This window comes from Lissotriton helveticus, chromosome 9 (genome assembly GCF_964261635.1).
Source record: "Lissotriton helveticus chromosome 9, aLisHel1.1, whole genome shotgun sequence".
In the NCBI taxonomy this organism is placed as follows: domain Eukaryota; kingdom Metazoa; phylum Chordata; class Amphibia; order Caudata; family Salamandridae; genus Lissotriton; species Lissotriton helveticus.
In genome coordinates this window covers 707,873,274-707,887,258 of record NC_136070.1, presented here as the reverse complement: position 1 = coordinate 707,887,258, position 13,985 = coordinate 707,873,274, and the positions used below count along the sequence as shown (strand labels likewise).

Genomic DNA, 13,985 nt, shown 5'->3' with positions numbered 1-13,985 from the left:
CCAGAGGCCGATCATGATAGAGAGCCTAGTGAGAGGCAGGGCAGGATTCTGAAAGTAATAAAGACAACATCTCTTAATTGGTGGCTAAAAATGAAGTTGGTGCCCCAGGATTCGCACATGGTAGCAAAATAATCAAGCAGAATAAAGGGCCATATGTATGAAGCCAATTTTCATTCGCAAATGCTGCAAATCGCAAAAATAAGCGTTTGAGAATGAAAATTTGCGATTCATTCGGAATGTATGAAGCAAAAGTGCCTCGCAAAACGAGAAATCGCAAAAAATGCGATTCCTTAATTTGCAAGCATGGAAAATCTGCAAATTTCTTGCGATTTCCCATTTTTGTGATTTCTCAGTGTGCAAAACCGGAAAACCGGAAATCACAAATCAAGAAATCGCTATGGAATGTATGAAAAAATCGCAAATTGCGAATTTCCGAAATTCGAAATTTACAGAATTTCAATTACCACCAAGTAGGATCAGGTGGTAACCAGGTGCAAACTATTTAGGAAGTACCAGAATGCAACAGACTTTTTTCCACAAGGGCGGGGCTCTACGTGATAGCCAGGAGGATGTGACTCAGAGCTGCTGCACAGAGGAGGAGATGCCAGGAGTGGATATTCCGTGCTCACATTACCATCTACCAATGCACTGAGGAGGACATCTACACCCACTACAGACTGGATGAAGACAGAATCCATGATTTAATTGAGGAACTCAGACCCTTCCTTGAACACCCCACATGCAGGACACATTCCATCCCCACTCACATCCAGGTCCTGTGCTCACTACACCTGTTGGCCTCAGGTAGTTTTCAGGGGGTGATAGCCACAGCAGAAGGGGTGTTACAAAGTGCACTTTCGCTCTTTTTCCACGCGTTCCTTGATGCCATGGTACAGAGGATGCAGCATCACATTTACTTCCCAAGCACCCCACAGGCACTAGACCAGACCAAGCAGGACTTTTACCAAATTGCCCAATTCCCCCACGTGATAGGATGCATAGATGGGACACATGTTGCAAAATCTCCTCCCTCAAACAATGAGTATGTCTTCAGGAACCGCAAATGCTACCATTCACTGAACATACAGGTGGTGTGTGATGCCAAACACATCATCACAGACATAGTTGCAAAATATCCAGGCAGCACTCATGACGCTTTCATCTTCCGTCACAGTGGGATATACCGTAGACTCACAAGTGGGGAGTTTGGCGAGGGATATCTACTAGGTAAATGCATTTAAACATAGACCACATTTGTTCTGACTACCATGTGCAGTACAGTGACTAACCATATCCATCCCACCCCACAGGTGACAGTGCACATGCAGTCCGGGATTTCAATCTGATGCCCTACCTGAATCCTGCCAACGCTGCGGAGCGGCGATACAACAGAGCACACATAGCAACCAGAGGCACCATTGAACGCACATTCGGAAAATTGAAGAGCAGATTCCGTGGCCTCCACAAAAGTGGAGGTGCACTACAATACAGCCCCCAGACATGTTGCAAGATAGTGGTAGCAGGTGCCATACTGCACAACATCGCCACCAGGAAAGGCACACCAGTGGAGCTGAGTGAATCAGAATCCTCAGACATGGAGGGGCCTGGCCCAGAACGTATGGCAGCTGGTGTAGCTGGTGCAGCAGCTGGGCGCAGAGGCGAGATGAGATTACACACAACTATTTCTAGGTAAGAAAAAATGACACAATGCCATATCTTGTGTGTGTGACTGTGTTTTTTAATTCCTTAAATGCAGGATAAATTATGTCACACAGCCTGATTGTCAACTAGTAACACTCCATTTTTCCTGCACATGTTATAAGTGCAAGACTGTAAACAGGAGTTAGTGTTCAAGTAAAGTCTGTATCTGCCCTCTCCCAGTGGTCACGAACTTAGCACCTCACATGCGGCGCTTGCAAGCTGAGGCCCCTGTTGGTTGTTGCACAGTGTTATCCTCATTAGACATTGTAGGCCTACTGTTTCTGCCACTACGGCACCTCTCCATGATGGGTGGTGGGGTGTTGCTGCTCCGCCCTGACAGTGCGTCCTCTTCAGTGGGAGTTAGGACTCCAGGACCTGTAGTACGTACTTCCCGCAGCTCGTCAATGGCAGATGTAACCTGCACCAGTGCCCTAGCTACATCCTGGTTACAGTGTGCCATCTCCCGCTGCATGTGTATGCTGCGCCTGGAGAGGATATTGGTGGCAGAGGCCAGGCGGTTCACGGCCCATGTATATAGATCCAGGTGCTGCAGCTCTCGGCGCCTAGCAGCACGGTCAGCTCATAGTTCTTCACAGAGTGCCTGCATGGCACCCCTCAGTTCACCTGTCATGCCCCTGAAGCCTGCCCTCACCTCTCTCTGTAACGATTTTATGTTTTTGGCTTGCAGGCGCTGCACCTGCAACATATGGATTTCCAGGCCGGCAAAGACTGTTCCCTCACCCGGATCTGCAGCACTGCTGGTTGTGCGAGGTCTGCGCCTGCTTGTGGCTTGTGGGTGTTGGTGAGCACGTGCACGGACTTTTTGCTCTGGCTGTGTGGGTTCGGAGTGCACATCGACATCGCTGTCCTCTGCCTCGCCCTCCAATGGGGGTAGTGGTCTGACTACATGTCTTCTGTGTTGCTTTGGAGGGATGACGGGGCTGTCCTCCCCATCTGTGGTGTCCTCATGCCCTGCGTCTCCTAAATTTAGACGTTCAACCAATGTTCCACTGCCTGTAGGCTGTGTTGCAGATGGTGCTGTGGACAGAATAGCACACATTTATTAACTGTACTCACTTGCACTTGGCAATTAATACATTTCACAGTTTGGGATTACATGTGTCAAGTACTTTCCTTTCCTGACCTGCACATACTATTGGGGACTGGCAGGCTGAAAATGCACAACTTCTAACTTCATGTGACTACATATCCCATCATGCATTGCTGTGTGTGTCTGTGTGCCTGCTCTGGACTACAAATCTTTTTTCCTGCCCCTAGGTCGCTGCTGGGGGGTGTTTGGGGGGGGGGTCAGGGGTGTGATGGCATGCTTCTTACCGGGTCCAGATACTGGTTGCTCGAAGCTGTCTAGATCAGCCACGCCCATAACACTTTCTGGTTGCAGGGTCCCCTTCACCAGTTCCTCCAGAGGTGTTGAGTCCGACACTGTTGAGGTCCCTCCACCGGTGGTCCTGGACTGCTCCAGCCTGGCAGCCAACTTCTCCTTCGAGCGCTGGCGCAGATCATACCACCGCTTTCGAAGTTCATCCACACTCCTGTGTGTCACCCCCACTGCATTAACTTTCTGCTGTATATCAGCCCAAATGTGCCTTTTGCGGGTCTCTGGCACCTTCAAAGACTTTTTGCCAAACAGTAGCTCATGATTGAGCACCATTTTCTGGATCAATGCCTCCAATTCAGCCTCTGAGAATTTCTGTTTTCTCTTCCTTGCACCTTCCCCCTGCTGCTGCTGCTGCTGTGTTTCCTGGCTGGGCATGTCTCCAGTTTCAGCCATGTTGATGAAAATACAGAGTTCCCTCTATACCACTCCTTCACTCTGACTCTGACTCAGCAACTCAGGTGCAGCATGGGTAGTCACACTTCCTGGTTGTGATGTCATCAAGCTGCACCTGAGTTTCCGATTAGCAGATTTACAAAATTCGAAAATTTGCAAATTTTTCCGTTAAGAAATCGCAAAATTGCGATTTCTTACGGTTAAGGAATCGCTTTTGGGAATCTCACAATTGAATAGCGATTTTTACCGAATCGCTATTTAATTGCGATTTGTTACATTCATACCAATTTGCGATTCTGAATCTGCGATTCGCTAAAAATCGCAAATTCAGATTCGCAAATGGGTACCTTGATACATATGGCCCAAAATATCGATGAAAGGTTCAAAAAGCCCAAATTTACGCTTAATGAAAATAAAACGTATTTTTATATTTGTTTGTGAATTAAATCACATTTCATAATTTGTGTATTTACGTGATGAATGATTATTTCAGTTTTTGTGTGTATTGTTCTGAAGTTCAAATCATCACGTTAGTTGGGGGTTCCAGTAATTTAGAGGGGGCCCCAGGATTCTAGTAACATTTAAGTGGGGGTCCTTAGATTCTGGTAATGATTAAGTTGGGTTCCACAGAAGTTGAAAAGCAAAGAACTACTGGAATAGTGCAATTTTCATAGATATGCGTTGACTTTTTTGATATATATATATTTATATCCTGAGTGGTACAATTTTTGTGAAGACCAGTTAGCCTGGCTAGTTTGCTCCATAAACTAAATTACTTGTAAACTTAATTGAAGCACAGACCCAAGACAGAAATGACTAAAGAGAGCCAAGACACTTGTCTCGCTTGATTCCACATCCAATGGAAGATGAAATGCAAGAAATCTAGCCAGCACACGCAATCAATCATTGGCTTATATTTGCTCTGTAGTAAAAACACACAGAATTTAATTCTAAGGAAATGCAGTTCTTCAAAATCAGAAACGGATACAGAAAAAGCATGGAGAAATAGCAGAACTTACTATGAGGCTGTCACTCGCCAAACCATTTCAGTCATAGGTTTAGAAGAAATGTTGGCAATATCAAGTAGTTACAATCGTTCAAAACTAGATCTGCAGAAGGGTATGGTTTTGGATAAAGTACTGGAAATCCAAGGGTGCTGTGTATTTCCTGATCTTGATTTTACTGGTTGAGATCCGGGGTGTGTGAAATTCATGTAATTTGCTTTTGCATAATTGCATATAATTTCAAAAAGATTAAGTAAAATTATGCATAATTATGCAAAATGCAAAACTGTCATTTCGTGCTATATTTTAGTCGGGAATGCGTCCTCGCTATTTAAAATGGACACAAGGAGGCATTTCATATTATATAAACAGAACAGAAAAACAAGCACCGCAAACGGCAGCCACTCGCTCTCTGGTCATTCATGGTGTTTCTGTGCACTTCCACCAAAGTTTTGCTGTGAATGGTGCATAATTACGTGGGAGATAATATCATAACATAGTTTGGGAAATTTCACATACGAAGCGTAAATCAGAATTACCCTGGCATTACAGAAATGTAATTCATATGTAGTTGAGATATGTTCAATGTCAGTGAGTTATTACTCTCAAAATGGACATCTATCAACTAGATGGATGGAGTGAAATATAAATAATACCAGAAAGGAGTCACTTTTCAGTTGGGTTCTGGATCCAGTGAAGGTTTAGACGAATTGTAGGTTCTCCAAATACATCTAAGGATACATACACAAAACAAGAACACCAAACAGAACAGATCACTACTAGAGCAAAGAAAGCAAAATGGGAAGTGTATAAAATGTCATTTTTTATGAAATAGTGCCCCATGGCAAATTAGCAGTAACTCAGCAGTTTATGTATTTCTGGCTTTACTAGTTAAATAGCTATTACTTCGATTCATGTACGTTCAAGATTCCAAATATAGGGTTAAAAGTAAAGTTGTTGTTACTTTTTTGCGTGCTTCTCATAAGAACATTGAGTTTTGTAAGATGCATTGGAAAAAAACAAAGAGTGTCATTAGAATAAAAAAAACACAACGCTGCATATTCCCCATCGCAGCATGAGTGAACTGGCCACATAATGAGGGGCATGATGCATTGTTCCATCAGACTGAAATTAATACCGCACATAGCCCGTTCCAGACTTTCAGAAGCCGATTATGGTGACAGCCGGCTCTGTGAAAGGAGAAAAATTGTTGGCAGAGCGTGATTAACCATCAATACATCTTCCATCAAGATTCGCCTTGCAACAGGCGCAGAATACATTGGGAGGGGAGATGTGCTTTGCAGGCGTTGCACATTTCTGTTGATTTTATAATCACGCTGCCAGCTCTGTTGAGACGAGGAGCTGTCTGTGGGGGCGACACCCTAGAAAGAAAACAGATCAGACCAAGATGAATTTGGGCCACCCTCCACTGGCACCAAGATGGCCTACTGCTCTATTGATAAAGGCAGCAGTTGTCTGATGTGTGACCTAGGACAGAAGTTCCTTTTGACTTCTGCGGACATCTATTGAATCAATACTGGAGCTGGGGATCCAGTCTTTAGTACTCTCCATGATTTGAAACTAAAAATTTACAGAAACTAGTATATATCAAACAAATACACCATTTATGAAATAGTTTGTTTAATTCACAGACAAAAAATATACATGATTAGAAATTTGTATTTTAATAGGAAAGTTGGAGACTTTCAAAACGTCATTTTATTTCTAAAATACAAACGTATATGCTAGACCAAGGATTTCCAAACTTTTCAATTGTGAGAGCTACTTTCTCTCAAAGAAAATCCTCCTGTACTACCAGCACATTTTGTCAATGTAAAATAGTGACCACATCTGTTAGCATTACACTTTTGGCCGTCCTAAGCATGATTAAAATCAGCTTTAAATGTGTTTTGAAAGTACAACCTTTAGTCTTTATCAGACTATCAGTTTTTTTTTAATACCCATATCTTTCTTTCAAATATCTTTTCCATTTTGTGGAAACAAGCTCAAGTTGAAAATAATATTTCTGAAAAAATATAACTTTTATTTCAAAATATCGGGCGCAATTCACAAAGGCAATCTGAACAAAGGCAATCTGAGACAATTGTCTAACTTGGCAACCTTTGGCATTCACAAGGGTCATTTACGAGCTGTGTCTTTACATCTGCTGTCCGGTCGGAATCTCCGCCTCAAGCCGTACTCTCTGGCTCTGCCGGAATCTCTGTCTTGGTATGGATGAAGTGTAATCAATGGGCCGGAACACAATTTTACAAAAAGGAACATTAGGAACTACAGGTGAATGGTAGGGGAGGTCCTGAAAATCAGTTTAGGCAGGAAAAAGAGTGTGGCCAGACTACATCACATTCCAGAAAAGTGTGCTTTCTCCTTTGCATCATGGTACATGCAGTCCACAATTTGCACTCCCCTCAGTGTTCAGTGTAGTCATGGAGCTAGGAAATTCATAATGACAAGTATCCAGCCCATATACTCTTTATGACTTCACAGTTGACTTAACAATATGCAAGAATGGCTTAGATATAGCAGGGTTATATCTGTTCATGCAGTTATGCCCAGACATGGGATATATTGCAAAGCAAACACAAGTAGATGATGGACAGAGCACCACCCCTGATCACAGATCTGGGTTGAATCCATCATCATTCTTTAGCTCACTTTGCCACCTCAGTTCACACACAGCTATATGCAAATCAGTCTTGACAAGGTGCCTCATGGGAACAGTCCAGCCCGAACGTCCAAGCCAGGTCTTCCCTGAATGGGAAACAAGCATCCTGGGACCGGTTTCGGGCTAACACCCCTCATCAGCCTGGCTAGCTTGAATCCAGTGGTAAAGGGAGCAAGGGACCCACGTCTGGGCATTACCTGCCAACTTAGGGCAAACAATGCAAACACAAGGAGATGATAAACAGAGCGCCAAAACTTTTCAGACACTCACCCCCAGTCACAGATCTGGGTTGAATCCAACATCATTCTTTAGCTCACTTCGTCACCTGAGTTCAGACCCAGCTATATGCAAATCACTCTTGACCCCGTGCCTCATGGGAACAGTCCAGCCCGAACTGCCAAGCCAGGTCTTCCCTGAATGGGAAACAAGCATCCAGGAACCGTTTTCATGATAACACCCCTCATCAGCCAGGCTAGCTTGAATCCAGTGGTAAAGTGAGCAAGGGAGCATGTCTGGCCATACCCTGCCATCTTAGGGCATACAAAGCAAACACAAAGAGATGATGGAGTGCTGAAACTTTTCAGACACTCGCCCCAGTCACAGATCTGGGTTGAATCCATCATCATTCTTTAGCTCACTTCGCCACCTTAGTTCAGACCCAGCTATATGAAAATCAGTCTTGACACTGTGCCTCATGGGAACAGTCCAGCCCGAATTGCCAAGCCAGGTTTTCCCTGTACAGTAAACAGGCATCCTGGGACTGGTTTCAGGGTCACACCACTCACCAACCAGTCTAGCTTGCATCCAGTGGCAAAGTGAGAAAGGGATCCACGTCTGGACATACCTTGCCAACTTAAGGCGAACAAAGCAAACACAAGGAGATGATGGACGAAGCACCGAAACTTCTCAGACACTCACCCCCAGTCACAGATCTGGGTTGAATCCATCATCATTCTTTAGCTCACTTCGCCACCTCAGTTCAAACCCAGCTATATGCAAATCAGTCTTGACCCTGTGCCTCATGGGAACAGTCCAGCCCGAACTGCCAAGCCAGGTCTTCCCTGAATGGGAAACAAGCATCCTGGAACCGTTTTCGTGGTAACACCCATCATCAGCCAAGCTAGCTTGAATCCAGTGGTAAAGTTAGCAAGGGAGCATGTCTGGCCATACCCTGCCATCTTAGGGCAAACAAAGCAAACACAAAGAGATGATGGACGGAGCGCTGAAACTTTTCAGACACTCGCCCCAGTCACAGATCTGGGTTGAATCCATCATCATTCTTTAGCTCACTTCGCCACCTTAGTTCAGACCCAGCTATATGAAAATCAGTCTTGACACTGTGCCTCATGGGAACAGTCCATCCCGACCTGCCAAGCCAGATCTTCCTTGTACGGCAAACAGGAATCCTGGGACTGGTTTCAGGGTCACATCACTCACCAGCCAGGCTAGCTTGAATCCAGTGGCACAGTGAGGAAGGGATCCACGTCTGGACATACCTTGCCAACTTAAGGCGAACAAAGCAAACACAAGGAGATGATGGACGGAGCACCGAAACTTCTCAGACACTCACCCCCAGTCACAGATCTGGGTTGAATCCATCATCATTCTTTAGCTCACTTCGCCACCTCAGTTCAAACCCAGCTGTATGCAAATCAGTCTTGACCCTGTGCCTCATGGGAACAGTCCAGCCCGAACTGCCAAGCCAGGTCTTCCCTGAATGGGAAACAAGCATCCTGGAACCGTTTTTGTGGTAACACCCATCATCAGCCAGGCTAGCTTGAATCCAGTGGTAAAGTTAGCAAGGGAGCATGTCTGGCCATACCCTGCCATCTTAGGGAAAACAAAGCAAACACAAAGAGATGATGGACGGAGCGCTGAAACTTTTCAGACACTCGCCCCAGTCACAAATCTGGGTTGAATCCATCATCATTCTTTAGCTCACTTCGCCACCTTAGTTCATACCCAGCTATATGAAAATCAGTCTTGACACTGTGCCTCATGGGAACAGTCCAGCCCGAACTGCCAAGCCAGATCTTCCTTGTACGGCAAACAGGAATCCTGGGACTGGTTTCAGGGTCACACCACTCACCAGCCAGGCTAGCTTGAATCCAGTGGCACAGTGAGGAAGGGATCCACGTCTGGACATACCTTGCCAACTTAAGGCGAACAAAGCAAACACAAGGAGATGATGGACGGAGCACCGAAACTTCTCAGACACTCACCCCCAGTCACAGTTCTGGGTTGAATCCATCATCATTCTTTAGCTCACTTCGCCACCTCAGTTCAAACCCAGCTATATGCAAATCAGTCTTGACCCTGTGCCTCATGGGAACAGTCCAGCCCGAACTGCCAAGCCAGGTCTTCCCTGAATGGGAAACAAGCATCCTGGAACCGTTTTCGTGGTAACACCCATCATCAGCCAGGCTAGCTTGAATCCAGTGGTAAAGTTAGCAAGGGAGCATGTCTGGCCATACCCTGCCATCTTAGGGCAAACAAAGCAAACACAAAGAGATGATGGACGGAGCGCTGAAACTTTTCAGACACTCACCCCCAGTCACAGATCTGGGTTGAATCCAACATCATTCTTTAGCTCACTTCGTCACCTGAGTTCAGACCCAGCTATATGCAAATCATTCTTGACCCCGTGCCTCATGGGAACAGTCCAGCCCGAACTGCCAAGCCAGGTCTTCCCTGAATGGGAAACAAGCATCCAGGAACCGTTTTCGTGATAACACCCCTCATCAGCCAGGCTAGCTTGAATCCAGTGGTAAAGTGAGCAAGGGAGCATGTCTGGCCATACCCTGCCATCTTAGGGCATACAAAGCAAACACAAAGAGATGATGGAGTGCTGAAACTTTCAGACACTCGCCCCAGTCACAGATCTGGGTTGAATCCATCATCATTCTTTAGCTCACTTCGCCACCTTAGTTCAGACCCAGCTATATGAAAATCAGTCTTGACACTGTGCCTCATGGGAACAGTCCAGCCCGAACTGCCAAGCCAGGTTTTCCCTGTACAGTAAACAGGCATCCTGGGACTGGTTTCAGGGTCACACCACTCACCAACCAGTCTAGCTTGCATCCAGTGGCACAGTGAGAAAGGGATCCATGTCTGGACATACCCTGCCATCTTAGGGCAAACAAAGCAAACACAAAGAGATGATGGACGGAGCGCTGAAACTTTTCAGACACTCGCCCCAGTCACAGATCTGGGTTGAATCCATCATCATTCTTTAGCTCACTTCGCCACCTTAGTTCAGACCCAGCTATATGAAAATCAGTCTTGACACTGTGCCTCATGGGAACAGTCCAGCCCGAACTGCCAAGCCAGATCTTCCTTTTACGGCAAACAGGAATCCTGGGACTGGTTTCAAGGTCACACCACTCGCCAGCCAGGCTAGCTTGAATCCAGTGGCACAGTGAGGAAGGGATCCACGTCTGGACATACCTTGCCAACTTAAGGCGAACAAAGCAAACACAAGGAGATGATGGACGGAGCACCGAAACTTCTCAGACACTCACCCCCAGTCACAGATCTGGGTTGAATCCATCATCATTCTTTAGCTCACTTCGCCACCTCAGTTCAAACCCAGCTATATGCAAATCAGTCTTGACCCTGTGCCTCATGGGAACAGTCCAGCCCGAACTGCCAAGCCAGGTCTTCCCTGAATGGGAAACAAGCATCCTGGAACCGTTTTCGTGGTAACACCCATCATCAGCCAGGCTAGCTTGAATCCAGTGGTAAAGTTAGCAAGGGAGCATGTCTGGCCATACCCTGCCATCTTAGGGCAAACAAAGCAAACACAAAGAGATGATGGACGGAGCGCTGAAACTTTTCAGACACTCGCCCCAGTCACAAATCTGGGTTGAATCCATCATCATTCTTTAGCTCACTTCGCCACCTTAGTTCAGACCCAGCTATATGAAAATCAGTCTTGACACTGTGCCTCATGGGAACAGTCCAGCCCGAACTGCCAAGCCAGATCTTCCTTGTACGGCAAACAGGAATCCTGGGACTGGTTTCAGGGTCACACCACTCACCAGCCAGGCTAGCTTGAATCCAGTGGCACAGTGAGGAAGGGATCCACGTCTGGACATACCTTGCCAACTTAAGGCGAACAAAGCAAACACAAGGAGATGATAGACGGAGCACCGAAACTTCTCAGACACTCACCCCCAGTCACAGTTCTGGGTTGAATCCATCATCATTCTTTAGCTCACTTCGCCACCTCAGTTCAAACCCAGCTATATGCAAATCAGTCTTGACCCTGTGCCTCATGGTAACAGTCCAGCCCGAACTGCCAAGCCAGGTCTTCCCTGAACGGGAAATAAGCATCCTGAGACTGGTTTTGGAATAAGACCCCTCATCAGCCAGGCTAGCTTGAATTCTGTGGCAAAGTGAGCAAGGGATCCAAGTGTGGGCATACTCTGCCAACTCAGGAGAAACAAAGCAAGCACAAGGAGATGATGGATGGAGCGTCAAAACGTCTCAGACATTCACCCCACGTTACAGATCTGGGTTAAATCCATCATCATTCTTAAGCTCACTTCACCTCCTCAGTTCACACCCAGGTATGTGCAAATCAGTCTTGACCCTGTGCCTCATGGGAGCAGGGCAGTCCAAACTGCCAAGCCAGGGGATATATTGCACTCTGTCTTAGAGCTGTAAGGCCTGCAGTAGGGGTGACTTATCTATATCTCATGCAGTGTATGAGGGCATGGTACAGAGGTTTTTATGTCTCGACTATTATATCCCGCAGGGATTAATAGGCGAGTGTATAGGAGGCGAAACAAACTCTTGAACAAGCGCGGATTCCTCCCAATGCATCTGAAGTATTGAAGCGTGACGCTTCGCCAGCGCGCACTTGGCCGCACTCACACCCCATATGCTCGTTTCCTCCCACTCGCTCACTCCCCTGCTCCCCCGCCCCTCTACCCCCATCCGACTTGTTTATTTTCATAGCGCCATGCATGCTTTCACTTTCACAATGCCGGACCGCACACATCACTCGCGGGTCCCTGCCCTTGATCAGTAATGGCTCCCACTTCATGTTAACATAAGGTGCCCAAAATTAAACCTCGAACAGTTTCAACTTCTAAGAAACTAGTACATTTGACATTTTAGGCAATTACGTTGTTGACAACCTCCTCAAAGAGTGTACTGTGGAGCCGCACAGCAAGGCAAGGGTGTGTGGTTTCACTGCCAACGCTGCAGCTATCCTGAGAATGCGCAGGGCATTTCAGTCAGTGCCAGTCTGTCAGTCACAGCACTGAAGCCCCCCATGCTCCCTGTACAAATATGTTTTTATTGGCGTCCCGTATTCAGCTCACGGACATCGGCGGCAATCCACTTAGTACAGTAGCTAAGTTTAGCCCCTGCCGCCAGTGACAACACCCGCGCGCCCGCTGATCAATGGGAATTACCACAGAAAGCAGCGCGAGGCATTAAGTTAAACACAGTAATATATCTCACAATGCACATCTTACAGAAAGCTATCTGGGCACAAACCAATCCATCCGCACGTGAATCCATCATGCCGTCTCCGTCAAAAAATGTGAGGTATGTGTAATGGTCAATCCGGTGCACATTATTTAGCCTATGGTGATGTAATGACATGCGTTATTTGCTTACTTCTTAATGAATAACTTAATCGTCTGCCTCCAAGGACGGGTCCCTTTCTGAGGTTGAAGCAGGAACTATATAACATGAAACTGAATGATCTAGCGCTAGTAGCCAAATACCTTGCTTGGAAAGGGGGCGCTAACATTTAATAACGGCCTGCCCTCCACAATGCTGAAGTTTGTGATGTCATAATGCCCCACAGGCCGATCGGAATGTCTCGCAAAAATATTTCCTCTGCTACTTAACTCTTCCGAAGATAGTCATTGTAGCCCCGCAAGTATCTGGTAACCGAGATAGCTTATCAAGTACATTTTGCTAAAGCACAACGCCGTGGTTGCTTTTTTTTTTTTTTTAAAACAAGAGTCTAAGAGAGAGTATGTTAAATCCCTGATGCTCCCAGGTATGTTTAAAATACATTAGTGCATGTTTTTGATTCCTTTATCATTGAGATAATGGTGTTTCGTCTGCCTATTTCCTGTTTACTAATGCTACACAGACTTTAAGGGGGGGCAAGGCAGATTACAAACATTTGCCACTGTGCAGGACAATTTTAACCAGACAACTGACCAGCAAATAAACATACTTTGCAGAGAATTACACTTGTAAAGGCAGCATTGTTGCAATGAACAGCTGGCACAAATGTTTTAATCTGTCTTTTTTCTTTCCTTCGTTTAGTTCTTTTTCTTCCCTTTAATCTTTTCCTTCATTCTTTCCTACTTTCCCTTTTTCTTTCCTTCCTTCCTTCTTCCAATCTCCATTTTATTTTCTTCTTTACTGCCTTTCTTTTTTCCATCTTTTCTTGCATCCTTCTTTATTTCATTCTTTGTTGCATTATTTCCTTCTTTCCGGCATTTTCTTTTTTCTGCTTGTTTTTTTTTTTTTTTACCAGCGGGCAGTCTCTTGCCCTCGGCTGCTTCTATAACAGTGTCCGAGCTTAAATTAGGGTGCTGTCTGCCGGGATGCTTAGCCCTCTCTTTAAGTTTATGTCTTAAAAACATTCCACGCTCTGCCTCTGTCACATACTGCTCCCCGCCCATGCTGTGCGCTAAAAATCAACATTTCTGCCCTTCTCGCGCTGATAGTCTGCCCCATGCTAAGTGTCCCTCTCTACCCAAGTACTCTGCGCGCCACGCTGTCTCCCGCCCACGCTCTGCCTCTCAGTCACATGCTGCCTTCTCCGTTC

General features: G+C 45.9%; 1 protein-coding gene across 7 annotated transcripts in view; it reads left to right on the top strand.

The window, feature by feature from the left end:
- Nucleotides 1-13,985, top strand: part of LOC144782941 (uncharacterized) — a 682,231-nt gene that overhangs the window by 328,171 nt on the left and 340,075 nt on the right. Inside the window, exon 6 of one of the 7 annotated variants that reach the window (XM_078662173.1) lies at nucleotides 1,311-1,441. The exons of the other annotated variants lie outside the window; for them this stretch is intronic. The gene's annotated coding sequence lies outside the window, so the exon portion shown is untranslated. Of the gene's footprint in view, nucleotides 1-1,310; nucleotides 1,442-13,985 lie in introns of those variants that run through there. 7 annotated transcript variants of the gene reach the window in all.